This window comes from Hylobates moloch, unplaced genomic scaffold (genome assembly GCF_009828535.3).
Source record: "Hylobates moloch isolate HMO894 unplaced genomic scaffold, HMol_V3 SCAFFOLD_1, whole genome shotgun sequence".
Taxonomy (NCBI): Eukaryota; Metazoa; Chordata; class Mammalia; order Primates; family Hylobatidae; genus Hylobates; species Hylobates moloch.
The window spans coordinates 94,326,957-94,346,353 of NW_026652276.1; the positions used below are offsets into that span (position 1 = coordinate 94,326,957).

Here is a 19,397-nt window from a genome sequence, read left to right on the forward strand (position 1 = left end):
ATTTAAGTCTTTCGCCATCTTGAGTTGATTTTTGAATAAGGTAAGAGACAGGGATTCAGTTTCATTCTTCTACATGTGGCTAGCCACTTTTCTCAATACCATTTATTAAATAGAGTGTGCTTTTCCCAATTTATGTTTTTGCATGCTTTGTCAAAGATCAGTTGATTTTAAGTATTTGGCTTTATTTCTAGGCTCTCTACTCTGTTCCATTGGTCTATGTGTCTACTTTTATATCAGTACCATGCTGTTTTGGTAACTGTAGTTTTGTAGTATAATTTGAAGTCTGGTAATGTGATGCTTCCAGAGTTGTTCTTTTTGCTTAGGATTGCTTTGGCTATTAGGGCTCTGTTTTGGATCCATATGAATTTTAGTATTTTTTTCTAATACCATTAAAAATGATGTTGGTATTTCAATAGGAATTACATTGGATCTGTAGATTGTTTTGGACAGTATGGTCATTTTCATGATATTGATTCTTTCAATCCATAAGCATGGGATGTGTTTCCATTTATTGGTCATCTATCATTTTTTTCAGGAGTGGTTCCTAGTTCTCTGAAGAGATTTTTCATCTGCTTGGTTAAGTATATTCCTAGTGATTTTATTTTATTTTATTTCATTTTATTTTATTTTATTTTTATTTTTGCAGCTTTTGTAAAAGGGATTGAGTTCGTGATTTGAGTCTCAGTTCATTGGTTGTTGTCATATAGCAATGCTACTGATTGGTATGCATTGATTTTTGTGACCTGAAACTTTACTGAATTGATTTATCAAATCAAGGAGTCCTTTAGAGGAGTCTAGGGTTTTCTAGTTATGTGACCATGGCATTGGCAGACAGCAATAATTTGACGCTCTCTTTTCCAATTTGGGTGCCCTTTAATTTTTTTTTTCTCTTGCCTGATTGCTCTGGCTAGGACTTCCAGTACTGTGTTGAATAGAAGTGGTGAAAGTGGGCATCCTTGTCCTATTTCAGTTCTCAGGGAGAATACTTGCAGCTTTGTGCCATTCATGATGCAACTTTCATGATGTTGGATGTGGGTTTGCCACGATGGCTTTTATTTTGAGATAAGTCCCATCTATGCCTAGTTTGTTGAGGGTTTTTATAATAAAGAGATGCTAGATTTTATCGAATGTAATTTCTGTATCTATTGAAATGATTATATGGTTTTTGTTTTTAATTCTCTTTATGTCATATATCACATTTATTGATTCACGTATGTTAAAGCTCCCTGCATTTCTGGAATGAAACCCACTTGAGCATGGTTTTTTTTTTTTTTTTTGATGTGCTGTTGGATTCGGTTAGCTCATACTTTGTTAAGGATTTTTGCATCCATATTCATCAAGGATATTGGTCTTTAGTTTTATTTTTTGTTGCTGTTATGTCTTTCCTGGCTTGGTATCAGGGTGATACTGGCTTCACAGGATGAGTTAGGGAGGATTCCCTCTTTCTTGGTCTTTTGGAATAGTTTCAGTAGGATTGGCACCAATTCTTCTTTGAATGTCTAGTAGAATTCAGCTGTAAATCCATCTGGTCCTGGGCTTTTTTGTTGGCTTTTTTTTTTTTTAAATGGAGTCTCGCTCTGTCACCCAGGCTGGAGTGCAGTGGCATGATCTAGGCTCACTACAAGCCCCGCCTCCTGGGTTCACACCATTCTCCTGCCTCAGCCTCCCAAGTAGCTGGGACTACAGGTGCCCACCACCACACCTGGCTAATTTTTTTGTATTTTTAGTAGAGATGGGGTTTCACCATGTTAGCCAGGATGGTCGTGATCTCTTGACCTCATGATCCACCCACTTTGGCCTTCAAAAGTGCTGGGATTATAGGCGTGAGCCACCGTGCTCGGCCGGCAATTTTTTTTTAAATTACTCATTCAGTCTCACTGCTTGTTATTGGTCTGTTTAGAGTTTCTATTTCTTCTGGATTTAATCTAGGAGGGTTGTATGTTTCCAGGAATTTATTCATTTCCTCTAGATTTTCTAATTTGTGTGCACAAAGGTGTTCATAGTAGTCTCAAATGATCTTTTGTATTTCTGTGCTGTCAGTTGTAATGTCTCTAGTTTTATTACTAATTGAGTTTATTTGAATCTTTTCTTCTGTTGGTTAGTCTAGCTAATGGTCTATCAACTTTGTCTTTTCAAAGAACAAGCTTTTTTGTTTCATTGATATTTTGTTTTTGTTTTTCTGTTTCCATTTTATTTCATTTTGCTCTGGATCTTTGTTATTTATTTTCTTCTGCTAGCTTTGGGTTTAGTTTGTTCTTGTTTCTCTAGTTCCTTGAGATGTGACATTAGGTTGTTAATTTATGATCTTTCAGAATTTTTTGTGGAGGCACTTTATGCTATAAACTTTTCTCTTAACATTGCTTTTGCTGTATCCAAGAAGTTTTGATAACTTGTGTCACTGTTATTTATTTCAAAGAATTTTTAAATTTCCATCTTGATTTCATTGTCAATTCAAAAATCATTCAGGATCAGATTGTTTAATTTACATGTGTTTGTAGTTTTCAAGGTTCCTTTTGTAGTTGATTTCTCGTTTTATTCTATTCTGATCAGAGAAAATACTTGAAGTGATTTTGATTTTTAAAACATTTATTGAGACTTGTTTTGTAATCCATTATGTGGTCTATCTTGGAGAGTGTTCCATGTGCTGATGAGAAGAATGTATATCTGCAGTTCTTGGGTAGAATGTTCTGTAAATATCTGTTAGGTCCATTTGTTCTAGAGGAGTTTAAGTCCATTGTTTCTTCGTTGACTTTCTGTCTTGATTGTCTGTCTAGTGCTGTCAGTGGGGAGCTGAAGGCCCCCCCATTATCGTGTTTCTGTGTATCTCATCTCTTAGGTCTAATAGTAAATGTTTCATGAATCTGTGAGCTCTAGTGTTAAATGTATAGAAACTTAGGATTGTAATTCTTCTTGTTGGATTCATCCTCTTATCATTACAAAATGGCCTTTTTTGTCCCTTTTTTTCTTTACTGTTGTTGCTTTAAAGTCTGTTTTATGTGATATAAGAGTAGCTACTTCTGCTCACTTTTGATTTCTATTTGCATGGAATATCTTTTGCCATCCCCTTACCTTGAGTTTTTATGAATCCTCATGTATTAGTCTCATTGCTATAAAGAAATACCTGAGACTGAGTAATTTATTTTTTTTAAAAAAGAGGTTCAGAGCCAGGCGTGGTGGCTCACGCCTGTAATCCCAGCACTTTGGGAGGCTGAGGTGGGCGGATCACGAGGTCAGGAGATCGAGACCATCCTGGCTAACACAGTGAAACCCTGTCTCTACTAAAAATACAAAAAATTAGCCGCACGTGGTGGCGGGCGCCTGTAGTCCCAGCTTCTCTGGAGGCTGAAGCAGGAGAATGGTGTGAACCCGGGAGGCAGAGCTTGCAGTGAGCCCAGATCGTGCCACTGCACTCCAGCCTGGGGGACAGAGTGAGAATCCGCCTCAAAAAAAAAAAAGAGGTTTAGATAGCTCATGGTACTGCAGGTTGTACAGAAAGCATGATGCTGCTCAGCTTCTGGGGAGGCCTAAGGAAACTTATAGTCATGGCAGAAGGCAAAGAGGAGCAGGCACATCTTACATGACAGGAACAGGAGCAAGAGAGAGTGAGAGGGGAGATGCTACACACTTTAAAATGACCAGATCTCATGAGAACTCACTCTCTATCACAAGGACAGTACCAAGGGGGGTGGTGCTAAACCATTCATGAGAAGCCCACCTCCACAATCCAATTACCTCCCACCAGGCCCTCCATTCAACATTGGAAATTACAATTTGACATGAGATTTGGGCAGGGGCACATATCCAAACTCTATCACCTTACATGTCAAGCAAGTCTCTTGAAGACATCAGATATTTGGTTTGTATTTTCTATCTATTCTGCCAATCTATCTTTTAAGTGGAGCATTTAGGCCATTTACATTCAGTGTTAATATTTAAGCCAAGCACTTAGGCCATTTACATTCAATGTTAATACTGCATTCATGATACTATTCCAGCCATCATGTTAATTGTTGCCTAGATACTTTATTTTCTTTATTGCGTTATTGTTTTACAGGCCCTGTGGCTTTTATGCTTTCAAGAAGTTCTATTATGGTGCATATCAACCTTTTGTTTCAGAATTCAGAACTCTTTTTAGCATTTCTTGTAGGGCTGGCCTGGTAGTGACAAATTCTCTCAGCATTTATTTGTCTGAAAATCACTTTATTTCTCCTTCAATTATGAAACTTAGTTCTGCTGGATACAAAATTCTTGGCTGACAGTTACTCTGTTTAAGGAGCCTCAAGATAGGACCCCAAATCCTTCGGGCTTGTAAGGTTTCTCCTGAGAAGTCTGCTGATAGAAGTCAGGAATGGCTTCCCTCCATCCATGCTGGAGACTGGGCATGCATGCAAGACCCTTCCTTCTGCTGCTCCTACTTAACATTCCCCACCCCTCCCTGTATCAGATTCAGCACTACATAGGGTTAAGGCTTCCTCTGTGGACTGGATTGCCAGGTTCCCTGGAGGCAGTCTCTCCCACTGTCACACTCGCAGTTCTTCAGCTGGCTCATGGTGTAGGCTACAGCCTGCTGCTTCCTTCAAAGGGTCTGTGGTTTCTTTCCATGTTTCTGTTAAATTCCTTCATTGTTTCTTGGAAGAAAGTTAATGGTGTGTCTCTGCACACTGTTTTGTCTTTCTAAGGGGGAGTCGCATGCTAACACTGCCTCCAATCCACTATATTAAAAAACAGAAGTTTTCCTATTTTTAAAGTAAAATCATTTTCTTGAAATTGGGCTTTTGAAACATTTGCTTAGGTACTTTGCAAGATGAACCGCACTTCTAATATCAAAGGAGAACTTGGCCCACCAAAAGGTAGAAACTGTAGGCTCTCTCCTCCTGCTGTTTGTCATCAAGGCCCACACAGGGGTCCTGGCCCCAGCTGCAGGATGGGCTTTGTGTGAGCTCACAGCAGCAAAGCATGTGCCAGGTGCCCCGAGACTTAAATGTTCTCTCTGCTCTTATATCTTTTCATCATTTCATAGTTTTTGAAATTATTTGATATATTACTTGACTAAAAGGAAAAAAAAAATCAGAGATTTTATTAAAACTCTATAAACATTCCTAATTAAACTTTGCATGTTGTTCACAAACCTTTTCTGTTTTAAGCTGCTTCAGGACAGAGAATTGATCCCCTCTCATTTTTCACTGACAGATTCAGTGGTACTTAGAGCCAGTAACATGCAGCAGTTAATTATGCTGCTGTCTCACATGTGTACATTTTGTTTTCTTGCCTGTATTTGTTATAAAGAGGGTTCATGTTACATTCATCTGCACCCTTCAGAATGATTAGGTTGGTGTGAGATCCTCACATACTGAACGCACACTTAGTAACTTTCTTGTTGACTGGTTATTCTGTTGTTTCATGTTATTTTAATGAGACTGGGAAAAGAGCCATTGCTCAAATCTGATTATTCTTTATTAAAGTTCTCATGTTGGAATTATTAAGGACTAATGTCATTAGGGACATTTCTACTTTTGATATAGAAACAAGCTGCTTAGGGAAAAATCTCCTGTTTTCATGCTTGACAGTGTACTTTCTCTTAGTTAAAACAAGTCTTTATGTATTTACTGTTTTATCTCCTGTGCTAAAACAGAACAGTGAAATCTAAGGCAAGGATTGTGCATGTGCTTTGACACCCTCGTAAATTACCCTTGCCATTAATTTAACCACAGTTGTGTTATCACTTGACCTAAAGGGGCTCCTGGATGATTAGGAAACCAGCAGAGTGGCTAATGGGCCAACAATCTTGGCAGCCAACCTCCATGTATGCCTTAGAAAATTCCTTCAGAATGTTTGCTTTGGCATTTGATTGTTCCTATCTTCGGATTACCTTATTTTATAGTATATTGAATGTTGCATCATTAACAAATACCTGGCTGATACCTTTATTACTGTGGCTTCAGGTAGTAATATAAAGATTTTTCTCTAAAACACAAAGTATATTTGAAAGCTTTTCTTTTACATGTATATCAATTTTAAACTTTACAATTAAATTTTATTCCCAGGAAACTCTCAGGAGGTTTTTTTTGTGTATTCATAAGGTATAATTTGATGGCAACTTATATTATTTTTCAGAAAGGAAAATAGTTTCATATCCAAAAGTTTGAATTGTGTCATTTAAGAAAGTTGATACACTTTCTCTTTAATCACAGGAAATAGTATGATTTGACTTTTCTAAACCACATAAAAGTATTTCTAAATATTTTTGCAGTTTTCTTCTTCTCTTTAAAGTGAGAATAATCTTTAATTTTGGAGACTATGCTATCCATTATCTTTGCTATTAAGGATTAATTTTGTCGCTAAATATGTGTTGAGTCCTGGGCTCACACTTCAGGGATACATCAGGAGACAAGTAAGGCCTCTGACCTCGTAAAGTTTACCTGGGAGAGACAGGCAGTTCCAAGTAAACAGATGAATAAACAAGATGATGATAGATGGCTGTGAATTCTATGAAGGAAACAGTGACTCAGGTCATGGAGGTGATAGTTTGCTTTGGTAGGTGATTGGGAAGGCTGCTCTAGGGAGGTGACGTTTACATAGCTTCCTAAATATAAGAATGAGCCAGCCATGCTGTGGGTACCAGGGCTCAGAGCATTTCAGGCCATGGAGTTGACATGCTCAAAGAGCCCAAAGCAGAAAAGCTGTTTGGTCAAGGAACAGGAAGAAAATGAGTGTGGCTGGAGTATCATAAGCCAGGCAAAGGGTCAAGGCAGGGACGGAGAGTTAGGCAGGAACCAGATCCTGCAGGCCCTGGAGGCCATTGAGTTTCTTCCCATTCTGAGTACAGTGGGGAGCCTCTGCGTGCCTGGAAGCTGGGGGTGTTGTGATCTTTTGATTTGACTGCTGGGAGACCAGGGAGGAGCCCTGCCATGGTAGACCTCCAGGGGAAACATCTCTGTGGCTGTTTTCCTGTGCAGGCAAGTTACTTTGTCTAAAGCTCAGTTTCCACATTAGTAAACAAGATTAATAATGGCATCTACACAGTAGGGTTGGTGTGACAGTTCCATAAGAACATGCATGTGAAAGGGTTAATCTAGTGCTTGGAGAAAAGCAAGTGCTCTACAGCAGAGGTCCGCAACCCCTGGGTAGGAACCAATCCAGTCCGTGGCCTGTTAGGAACCGGGCTGCACAGCAGGAGGCGAGGGGTGGGCAAGTGAGTGAAGCCTCATCTGTATTTACAGCCACTCCCCATCACTTGCATTCCTGCCTGATCCCCACTGTCAGATCAGTGGCAGCATATGATTCTCATAGGACCATGAACCCTATTGTGAACTGTGCATGTGAGGGTCCTAGGTTGCGTGCTCCTTATGAGAATCTAATGCCTGGCGATCTGTCACTGTCTCCCATCACCCCCAGATGGGACCGTCTAGTTGTAACAAAACAAGTTCAGAGCTCCCACTGATTCTACATTATGGTGAGTTGTATAACGATTTCATTATGTATTACAGTGTAATAATAATAGAATTAAAGCACACAATAAATGTAATGCACTTGAATCATTCCAAAACCATCCCCCAACACTCTGGTCCGTGGATAAATTGTTTTTCATGAAACTGGTCCCTGGTGCCAAAAAGGTTGAGGACTGCTGCTCTACAGCATTATAACGATATTGTCATGTTGTTTTAAAGACGGATAGGACATTTCACTGCCTTCCTGAAGCGCATGGTAGTGGGCATATGAACAGACATTCACTGGGCAGTAGTTACCTTGTTAGAGAAATGGATACAAGAGTATACCTGGTCACCTAGGAAAGAAGTTCATTCTGAGGAAAGGGTCAGAAAAGTCTTCCTAAAGGAGCAGAGTCTAAATGTGGCTAAATAAACAAGGAATGGCCCTGCAACTTGGCCCAGGTGCCCCCACAATATGGACCCCTTGGACCTTCAATGGTGCCATTGGATTCTCTCCTTTGGTTAGCGCACTGTTCCCCAAAAGCTTCTGTGAGCTGCAAACCCATATGCCTGACACCCAGGAATGCTGATACCTGTTGGCCACAAGCCTGTCTTAAGGGGATGGGCACCAAGGCGGTGCTCATGTGGCTGGGGAATGGCAGGGTGCCAGGAGGCAGGTGCTGCGTCCCTGGAGAAGCAGATCTTGCACAGCGGGGAGCAGGCTGAAGGCCCCAGGAACCCTCTGCCAGCATACCCCTGAGATAAACACTTCCTTCAAAGCTGAGTCCGGCTGCTCAGCGAATTGATGGATGATGAAGACATTGTCTTCCTCTGTTAGGATAAGAAAGATAATGATCTTTCTCCTTCCAAGTCATCTGGGAGCTCAGGCTCTGTATCGTGATAAAGTACAATTGGGGTTGTTTGTCTTTCCATGCTTACAGAAATCCTGTTCCTCAAGAAAAGAAAGGAAGAGCCTAAAAGAACTTAAAGGACTTTAAAAAAGAAAGGTGGAGAGAGGGGAAAAGATGACTGCTACGCATTTTCGCTTTGCTTCCCACCGGAATGGCTTCATTCTTGCCTTGAGTGTCTTAGATATGTCTCTCCCCAACCCGCAGCACTGGCTTTTCTGTCTTTTACCATTGAATTAGGCCTGGTCTAGACTTCAGTATTTATACCTGAGAGTACAGAAAAGAACCTTTTCAAGAATATGTCAGTTCTGTTAGAATAAGATCCCATCCGTCATCAGATACCTTTCTACAGCTTTCTGTCACAGTATTTGATCACTGATCATGGAACCTGGACTAGAGCTTTCATCTAGAGAATGTACTCCCTTCAAAAGGAAAACCATTCAACAATTTAATATTTAATTAATTAAATATGTGTGATTTGCTAATGTTAAGGTATTATAGTCACAGCCCCTCACTTGTTGACAAGTCCTGTATCAAGTAATCATAGTGATTAAAAACAAAACCGAGAGTCAGGAATCAGCAAATCAGGCTTTCCACTGCCAAAATAAACAACATATTAATTCATGACTTTATTTAAAAGAGAGAGCACCTCAGACCCTAATTCAAAGACTGTTTCATCTCAGCCCACAAACATCGAAATATCAGATGAGAAACATTTGAGAGGCAGGTGTGCAGACGGCAGCAAGTCGTGAGCCGGCTGCCTGACAGCAAAGGAGGAAGCGTTTAAAGTGCAGAGCCAGGAATTCAAAACAATAACACATTGACGCCATGGTGCACATCCAGGGCAGCAGAAAGAGCTCCGGACTTAGAGGGACGGGAAAAACTCAGAGGCTGCAGATAGACCAGGAGGTAGAGGCCTTGATCACTCCTTGTGTTGCCAGACCCGTTACTTAAAATCTCTGAACTTCCTTATTGTAAAATATGAAGGAAAATCATTATTATTCTTAGAATTAAATATTTGTGAAAGGAGCTTTAGAATGATAGAAGTACCATAGGGAGGTTATTATCTTTTTTACTTTCTTTTCAACCTGTCAATTACCTGTTTAAATATGACCTAGTTATTCACCCTTCCAGAGTCTCAGTTTCCTCTTAAATTAAGAATAATAAGTTTATCTCATTTGCTCACTTCACACCAGTCCTTTAAGTGCTTTGCATTTTGTTACATCTTATGTAAGTGATGATATTATCATTACTACATTGTAACACAGTACACAACATCTGAAAATGGTCCTGAGGCCTTAAAAGTTTAAATGTCATTTAATACACTTTATTGAAGCAGGTACAGAACTGGTGTCTAATTAATTTCAAGACATTTATTTTCTCTCAAATGTGATTCTAAAACAAGTTTCCATGCTTGAAGCATTGAGTGTCAAGTATCTGGGAGATTTGCTTTTGCAGGACGGTTCATTTCCCACTTGTGCCAGAATGAGTCATTTTGTGTATAAGTGTCAAGCTTGGAGAGGTTCTAATTAAGTGCAAATTACAATGAAATTAATAAATGACACCAATTTTTAGATTTTAAAATGTGCTTTGAGAGAATGCAATGTGGGCTTAGATTGATTGTAATTCTCATATTTTAAGTTGTGATTCAATATTATGTAGCATTAAAACTCATTTAAGTAAAAAATAAATGAAGAATCAAGTAGAGAGAATACTCATCTCTCAGATGCGTCAGCTTCTCCAATGATGACTTAAAATCTGTTAAATGCTAAGGTTGTAATTGTCCTTATTGTTCACTATATTCCAAAATAATTGCACATATAATTAGCTCAGTTGTGAGAGATATTAAATTACCCTATTCACAAATATACTAGATCGTCATAAATTGTCCAAATGTAATTGCAAATTTAAGGTTTTATTTTACTTTTTGCAGTTGAGCTGCAGACTATATATAAATTCATATATGTAACCACTTACCAGAAATTTTATTAAATCAAAAAATATTTGACCCAGCATTTTCTGATCCATTTTCAGTGGGAGAAGGTAGGCTACATAGGTGCTTCCCTCCCCAGGTGGCACTAGTCAAGACTGACAGAGCCACCAGCAACTGATAGCCTAAAGATATCCTCTCAGCCTACAGAACCAGACACCCCTCACCTACCTGGTGATGCAGGGAAGTGCGTTCTGTTCCACAGGAGGCAATAGCAGGGATAGAGCAGGATCCCCAGACCCTACAGAACAAAGGAGACCAGGACAGCTCTGAAAAACACATTATCATTGGAACTACAGCCCAAAAACTTAGGCGAAGTCCTCTACCCTAAACCCATCAGGCAACTGCCATCTAAAATAAAAGATTTAAATAGGACGAGTCTTAACATAATATCGAAAACATCCACAGAGAATGGAAAATTACTCAACATACAAGAACCAGGAAAAATCACAACTTGAATGAGAAGACACAATCAACTGAGGCCAAAATTGAAGTGAGTCAGCTGTTGGAATTACCAGACAAGGATTTTAAAGCAGCCATCATAAAAGGGCTTCAGCAGCAAACTATTCATTCTCCTTGAACAAATGAAGAAATAGAAAAATCTCAGCAAAGAAGAAGAAATTATTTAAAAAGTGAAAGTGAGTGAATTGAAACATTCCATAACCAGAATTAAAAACTAGCAGGATTAGCTCAGTAATAGAGCAGAGAAGACAAAGAGAGATCAGTGAATATGAGGACAGATCAATAGAATTTGCTCAGTCTGACCAACAAAGAAAAAAGTAGACAAAAAAAAAAAAAAAAAAAGAACAGAGGCTCCTGTGAGGCTGTAACCAAAGATCTAACTTTAATTTTATTGGAGTTCTAGTAGGAGATGAGAAAGAAAATTGGGGCTGAAAAAGCATTCAAAGAAATAATAGGTGAAAATTTTCTAAATTGGGGGAAAAAAACCCCCACAAGTCTACAGATTCAAGAAGCTGAATGAATCACAATAGACCCTAAGAAATCAGTTCGAAGACACTTAAACTTCTGTGTTGAAAATAAGTAATTTCTGAAAGCTAAGGAAAAATTAGAACTCTGAAAAAAAAAATCTGTCAACTATGAATTCTGTATTTGGCAAAAATATCATTCAAGAATGAGGGGAGGCCATGTGTGATAGCTCAGACCTGTAATCCCACCACTTTGAGGGACACTGATGAGGGAGGATTGCTTGAGGCCAGGAGTTTGAGGCCAGCCTGGGCAAGGTAGTGAGACCCCATTGCTACAAACAAATCAAAAAATTAGCCGGGCATGGTGCACACCCCTGTAGTCACAGCTACTCAGGAGGCTGAGGTGGAGAATTGCCTGAGGCCAGGAGGTCAGTGCTGCAGTGAGCTGTGCTGGTGCCACTGCACTTCAGCCTGGGTGACAAAGTGAGACCCTGTCTTACCAAAAAAAAAAAAAGAGAGAGAGAAAAATCAAACTAAGGAAAAACCAGATAATATGTTGCTATAATAGTTACAGGAGGTCCTCCAAACAGAAAGAAAATGATCAGAGAAGAAGGCTTGAAACTACAGAAAGGAAAGAAGAACAAATAAGTGGATAACAGGAGTAAATAAAATACACTACCTTTCACTTCATGAGATTCCTAAATTATATTTGAAGTTTGAAGAAAAAAATTTTAATTCCATCTCAAGCAGTGTTAAATGTATGTAGCAGAAATACTTAAGACAATTAGATTTTAAAAGTGGGGAAGGGAAAAGGATTTCAGTCCTTCGCTTGAAGGAGTGGAATGAGGATACAAGTAGGCTGTGATAGGTTATAGATGCCTCTTATAACAATTAGAGGAACTAATCGACTGAAATAGACCATATCCTGGTTCATAAAATCTCAATGAATTTTAAAGAATAGAAATGCATAGTATGTTCTGTAAAAATAAAGGAATCAAACTAGAAATTAACAGAGAGATAACAGAAAAACTCTAAACATGTGGATATTAAACAACTTCTAAATAATCCATGTATCAAAGAAAATATCTTAAAGGGAATAAAGGAAACACAGAACTGAATGAAAAATCAAAATGCAAAACACCAAAATTTGGCAGATGCAACTAAGGGCATGCTGAGAGGAAAATTTATAGCATTAAATATGTATATTAGAAAGAGGAAAGTCTCAAATCAATAATTTAAGCTCCCACCTAAGAACTAGAAAAAGCAGATAATAAGAGAAAAGACACAAATCATTAATGTTGTAAATGAAATGAGCTATCACTATGGTTACTGTAGCTATTAAAAGAATGATAGAGAAATACTATAGCAGGTTTATGCTCATAAAGTTGACAACTTAGATTAACTGGACCAAATGCTCAAAAACTACCAAGTGCCAAAAACTCAACCTATGTAAGATATAAAACCTGAATAGTCTTAAAGCCCTTAGTGAAACTTAATTTGTAGTTAAATCCTCCCCACTCGATATCCTGGCAGAGATCATTTGACTTGAGAAATTTGCCACACATTTAAAGAAGAATTTAAATCAGTTTTACAGATTTTTATTTATTAAGAGTAGGAAACACTTCCCAATTCATGTTGTGAGGCCAGTATTATTCTGATACCTAGAACAGCCAAAGACAGCATTTAAAAAAAAAAAAAACTATAAACCTTTGTGTCTCATGAATATAGGTGCAAAAATTCCCAACACAGTAATGGCAAACTGAATCCAGCAAGGTATAGGAAGAATTATACACCATAACCAAGTGTGTGTTATTCCAGGTATGCAAGGCTGGTTTGATATTTGAAGATAAATTCATGTAAGTCATACTAACAGCAGGCTAAAGAAGAAATTTTATGAGCATATCCATTGACACAGAAAAAGCATTTGATAAAATCCAACACTCAACTGGTCACAGTGGCTCATCCCTGTAATCCCAGCACTTTTAAAGGCCAAGATGGGTGGAATCACTTGGGCTCAGAAGTTGGAGACCAGCCTGGGCAACATGGTGAAACCCTGTCTCAAAAAAATAAAAAAAAATAAAAATAATAAATTAGCCAGCTGTGGTGCCAGGTGCCTGTAGTTCCAGATACATGGTGGGGCTAAGGTGGGAGGATCGCTTGAGCCCCGGAGGTTGAGGCTGCAGTGAGCCATGTTTGCACCACTGCACTCCAGCCTGGGTGACAAAGCAAAACTGTATCTCAATAAATAAATAAATAAATAACATTCATGCTAAAAATTCTCAGCAGTCTAGTTATAGGGAGTAACTTCTTCAACTTCTTAAAGAATATTTACAGAAACTTACAACTAATATACTTAGTGGTGAGAAGCTGAATGCTTTTTCCCCAAAGTTGGGAACCAGGCAAGAATGACTGCTCTCCCACTCTTAACAGAGTACCTAACCAGTACAATAAGGTAAGAAAAAGAAGGCATCCAAGTTCGAAAGGAGGAGTAAAACTGTTCTTATTTGTGGATGACATTATTGCCTTCATTGAAAATCCAAAGGAATTTACAAAAAAGTCCCAGGCTAATAAGTGATTCCAGTAAGCTTGTAGTATGCAAAATCAACACACAAAAATCCATCACATTTCTATATGATAACAGGTGGAAACCAAATTAAAAATACAATAGTACAATGCCATTTATAATTGTTCTTTGCTTTTCATCCTGATGCCTAACTCCTGGGAACAAATCTTGTTATCCCAAATCTATATTATAGGTATACGCAAGTCTGTATTTCATTTGGGGGTAAATCTAACAAGAACAGAAACTATTTTGAAATTTACAAAATGCTGAGAAATGGAAGAAATCAAAGACCTAAAAAATCAGAGAGACTTTGTGGATTAGAAAACCCAGCAAGGATTTTTTTTTTTTTTTTTAAATATAGGTACTAGACCTAGACAGTCTCGTTCTAAAATGTATGTGGCATAGCACAGGACCTATAATAACTAAAACAACCCTGAAAAAGAAGAAAAAAGCAGGAGGAATCACTCTTTCCAATGTTAAGGCTTACTGTATCCTGACAGTAATCGTGACTGTGTGGTACTGGCAAAGGAAAAGAGACATAGGTCAGTAGGACAAGACAGAGAACCCAGAAACAAACCCACACGAATATGCCCAACCAATTTTTGACAAAGATGCAGAAGTGACTCAGTGAAGAAAAGGTGGCCTTTACAATAATTGTAGCTGGAGCACTTGGACATGTAGGACAAAAGTGGGTGGAACCTTGACCTAAAGTTCATATTTCATTAAAAAGAAAACTCAAAAAAGTATCACATAAAGTAAAAACTGTAAAACTTTCAGGAGTCTGGGTGTGGTGGCTCACGCCTGTAATCCCAGCACTCTGGGAGGCCAAGGCGGGTGGATCATGAGGTCAAGAGATTGAGACCATCCTGACCAACATGGTGAAACCCCGTCTCTACTAAAAATACAAAAATTAACTGGGCGTGCTGGTGCATGCCTGAAGTCCCAGCTACTCAGGAAGCTGAGGCAAGAGAATTGCTTGAACCCAGGAGGCGGGAGTTGCAATGAGCTGAGATCGTGCCACTGCACTCCAGTCTGGTGACAGAATGAGACTCCATCTCTTAAAAAAAAAAAAAAAAAAAGGAAAACTCAGAGTATCTTTGGGATCTAAGACTAAGAGAAGAGTTTTTAAATTTGATGATACCAAAGGTACGATCTACAAAAATAAAATCTCATCCCAGTTAAAAACTTTTATGAATGACCTTACTAAGAGTATAAAAACCAGCTACCTGGGAGGCTGAGGGAGGGGAATTGCTGGAACCAGAGAGATGGAGGTTGCATTGAGCCAAGATCGTGCCATTGCACTCCAGCCTGGGCGACAGAGCAAGACTCTGTCTCAAAAAACAACAACAAAAAAAGTATAAAAACAAAAACTGCAGACATGGAAAAAAACATTTGTAAACTACCTACCTGATGAAGAACTAGAATGTACTAGAATATATTGAATGTATAGACTACTCTCAGAACTCAACATTAGAAACCTATTAGAAAATGTGCAAAATACATACATAGACATTTCACCAAAGAGGATATACAAATGGCAAACAACCGTGTATAAAGATATTCAACATTACTAGCCACCAGGAAAATATAAACTGAAACCACAATGAGATATCACTACAAACCTATCAGAATGGATAAAATAAAAAAATTGATAACACCAGATAATGGCGTGAGAATGCAGAGAAACTGGATCATTCATATATTGTTAGTGGAAATGTAACCTGGTACAGCCACTCTGGAAAATAGGGAGTTGAGAATTTCTTCCCAACTTACTCTATGACCCATGGGCACTTACTCTATGACCCTTTGCAAGCTACTGCATTCTTGGACATATCCCAGAGAATGAAAACTACGTTCACACAAAAACCTGTACATTAGTGTTCCTAGCACCTTTGTTTGTAATAGCCTGAACCTAGGAAAAGTTCAAATATCTTGCAGTAGACAAATATTTAAAACACAGTGTACTACTTCCATTCCATCACACATCGCTCATAATAAGAAGTGATGGGCTTCTGATACACACAACTGGGATAGACTTAAGAGAGGTCTATATTGAGTGAGAAAAGCCAATCTCAAATGGTCACAGACCGCATGAGCCCATTTAGATTCCATTTATTTAAGATCCCTGAAGTTACACAGTTATAGCAATGGAGAAGAGATCTTTTGTTGCCAGGAGTTAGCCTTTGGGATGGAGAGCAAGGGCATGGGTGGGGCTTAAAAAGGGAGCTGGAGGGAGCTTGGAGGTGATGGAACTGTTCCCTCTCTTGGTTGTGGTGGTAGTTACATAAAGCTACACGTGTGATAAAATTGCATAGACTGTATTTACACCCATCCACGAGTGCAGGCACTGCTGGTGACATCTGAATACTCTCTATGAATTCTCCCAACGTCAATTTCCTGGTTTTGATGTTGTTTGGTAAACAGTAGTTACTCAGCAAGATGTTGGCACTGGGGCAGGCTGGGTGAAGGATGCGTGGGGTTTCACTGTACGTTTCTTTGAACTCCTCATAAATCTAATTATTTCAAAATAAAATGAATTAAAGACAATATGAATGTGTGAACATCAATTAATAAGGCTTTCGCAGTACAGCCTAGGCTTCTAAAGTTTGGGTGGAGGGCCTTAAGATGATTTGGTAACACCTCTGTGGGTGCACCCTTCTGATGCAAATGACCCTTTGTTGTCTGTTCTGCTCTAACCAGGCATCAGCTATGTGGGTGTCTGGTGTTTCCAAAGGAGGGTAGGATGAGATCAGAGAGTGCATTGTGTGCTCACTGAGGAAGGGAGAGGAATAATGATCTGTCCCCAGCATTAAGAAAGAGGAAGAGGAGATACAGGACCATAAGAAAAGAGAATCCAGAGCTGAGAGCTTGTAGGAATGTCTTTGCTCCATTCTACTAGGGCTTAGACCAGTTGGCATAACAACTTCATGAACTGTCGGCCATCCTTAAGCTCTCCTTTAGGTACCAATTATCCCCTGATTTTCTCTTCATTATTAGCAGTAAATTCCTTTCCTTTCCTTTCCTTTCCTTTTCCTTTTCCTTTTCCTTTCCCTTTTCCTTTCCTTTTTCCTTTCGTTTTTCCTTTCCTTCTCCCTCCCCTCCCCTCCCCTCCCCTTCGACAGAGTCTCTCTTTATCACCCAGTCTGGAAGGCAGTGGCAATGAACATGGCTCACTGCAGCCTTGACCCCTCTTGTTTTTTTTGTTTTTTTGAAGTTATTTTTGTAGAGCCAGCTTTTCACCATGTTACCCAGGCTGGTCTTGAACTCCGGAGCTCTAGTGATCTTCCTGCCTTGGCCTCCCAAAGTGCTGGAATTACAGATGTGAGCCACCAGGCCAGCCCAGGTTAGCAGTAAATCTTGCTAAGATTTGCCCGTAAAGAATACCCTGGCTTGGTAAACTTTACAGAAGAACGGGAGACTCGGAGACCACGTCCTATGCCATAGCAACTATTAGAGAGATAGTAGGCCCAAGAACAGTCGAGGAGGAGTGGAGTTTAGGAAACAATCAGAACAATCTCTCTCCCCTGGTATGGCAGCTGCAAGGAAGGGGCACCCTGGGGAGTCAGCCCAGGGTAGAGAAGTACATTTGGAGCCCTTAATCAGGGAAGCTTGCAGGGCTGCTGCACTCACCGCAGGGGACACCACCAGGGGGAAAGCAGGCAGGAGCCATTTGCCTTCCCTCCTCTTCAATCCTATATCTATGTCCCTATGCTGCTTAGATCCAGGAGCTCCTTAGGCATGCACTGTGTGTACGCGCCATAGCACGCTGCACAATTCCGGACACACAGGCGGTCCTTATAAAGCGCTGTGGTGTATTTAGCAGCATCCTATAGCCACCACATGGTGCCCAGACACCTGCAGGCTGAAGTCAAGTGCCCCACCCCCTGGTGCAGAATCCTCAGATACAGGGACTCGCCCAAGTGGCTCAGGACCGCCCTCTGTCTGTTCTTAGGTCTTGCTCAGAGGCTGAAGCAGGGTGGGCTTTCTGGCTCACAGGGCCATCCGACCATTCCCCTCCTGGCCATTCCCCCTCCTCTCTCAGGACATAGGCTTTCCCCAAGATGGAGAGGAGAGCCAGCCTGAATCCTTGGTGTTTGTAAACTCCTTTCACCTGTAAATTGCTTTACACATTTTAAACTTCACATTACTCTTTGGGAGAAGAAAAGAAGTAACATGTAATATTCAGTTTCACACTTGGGAAACAAACAGTGAAGTTAAGTAACTTTCATAATGCCAGATAGCATATCTGTGTTAGGAAAGAATGTGTGAGTCCATATAAAATTCTGTCCTCAGACCTTTCTCAAGTGTGTTCTAAAGTAAAAGGCTTCTGTACTCAAAATTGAGCTTTGTCCCTGTTGAATAGTAAATTAAGAGTTCAAAATGAGACAGTAAATAAGTTAGACCAAGTAAGTAAGCTGCCTTTGAGTACAGAGGTAGAGGCATAAATTCGTATGATTACCATATAAATCAGACAGCACTTTCCTGAAAGAAGAGCAACTTTCATATCTTAAATATAAGCCTTTGAAAAATGCGGTATTTGTTGATAAAAGGAAACTTCTTAGGGCTGCTACTGTATCTTGATGACTTAATAAGGGGATCTCCCTGGGGATGGGGTCAGTTAAAAGAGGTTATTTCTTCAGTTTTTCTTTATTCACACACTAGTAGCAAAATTAGAAAAATCAGTGAGAAAATTGTATCTGTTTTGTTGGTATAATCTTATGAATTTTCCATTATAAAACCTGAAATTCAAGTATATGTTGTTTTCTTTAATGAAGTTTAAAGAATTGGGAGAAGACTGTTCATGCAGTTAGTAAGTAAAAGTTGTGTGTGTGTGTGTGTGTGTGTGTGTGTATATACATGTATATATATACGTGTGTATATATATACGTATATTGTATATATATACACACGTATATATACACGTATACATATGTGTGTGTATATATATATATACACACACGTATATATATGGAGAGAGAGAGAGAGAGAGACAGAGTCTAACTCTGTTGCCCAGGCTGGAGTGCAGTGGTGTGATCTTGGCTCACTGCAACCTCCGCCTCCCAGGTTCAAGCGATTCTCTGGCCTCAGCCTCTGAAGTAGCTGGGATTACAAGTGTGTGCCACCATACTCAGCTAATTTGTTGTATTTTTAGTAGAGGTAGGGTTTCATCATGTTCGCCAGGCTGGTCTCGAACTCCTGACCTCAGGTGATCCACCCACCTCGGCCTCCCAAATTGCTGGGATTACAGGTATGAACCACTGTGCCCAGCCAAACATTGCTGTATTAAATAGTTATCAGTCAGGTGCAGGAGCTCACTCCTGTAATCCCAGCACTTTGGGAGACTGAGGCAGGAGGATTGCTTGAGCCCAAGAGTTTGAGACCAGCCTGGGCAACATAATGAGACCCTGTCTGTGCAAAACATAAATAAAATAAAATAAATAGTTGTTATTCTGTTGTACCATCACCTTATTATGTCTGAGCAGTGTTTGTTTGATGTAGGCTAAAAGGTGAGAAGAAAGAGAAAACTGTGATCATGATTATGCCTTCCAACGGGCCTAATATTGAACTGTACTAGGTCGACTA

At 39.6% G+C, this 19,397-nt stretch overlaps 1 protein-coding gene across 5 annotated transcripts in view; it reads left to right on the forward strand.

Annotated features, from left to right (window-relative positions):
* The window catches only part of SDK1 (sidekick cell adhesion molecule 1), a 659,503-nt gene that overhangs the window by 99,171 nt on the left and 540,935 nt on the right, over window positions 1-19,397 (forward strand). Inside the window, exons 1-2 of one of the 5 annotated variants that reach the window (XM_058442290.1) lie at window positions 16,639-16,775; window positions 17,029-17,157. The exons of 3 other annotated variants lie outside the window; for them this stretch is intronic. The gene's annotated coding sequence lies outside the window, so the exon portion shown is untranslated. Of the gene's footprint in view, window positions 1-16,638; window positions 16,776-17,028; window positions 17,158-19,397 lie in introns of those variants that run through there. One more of the 5 variants, XM_058442293.1, reaches the window with a different exon arrangement.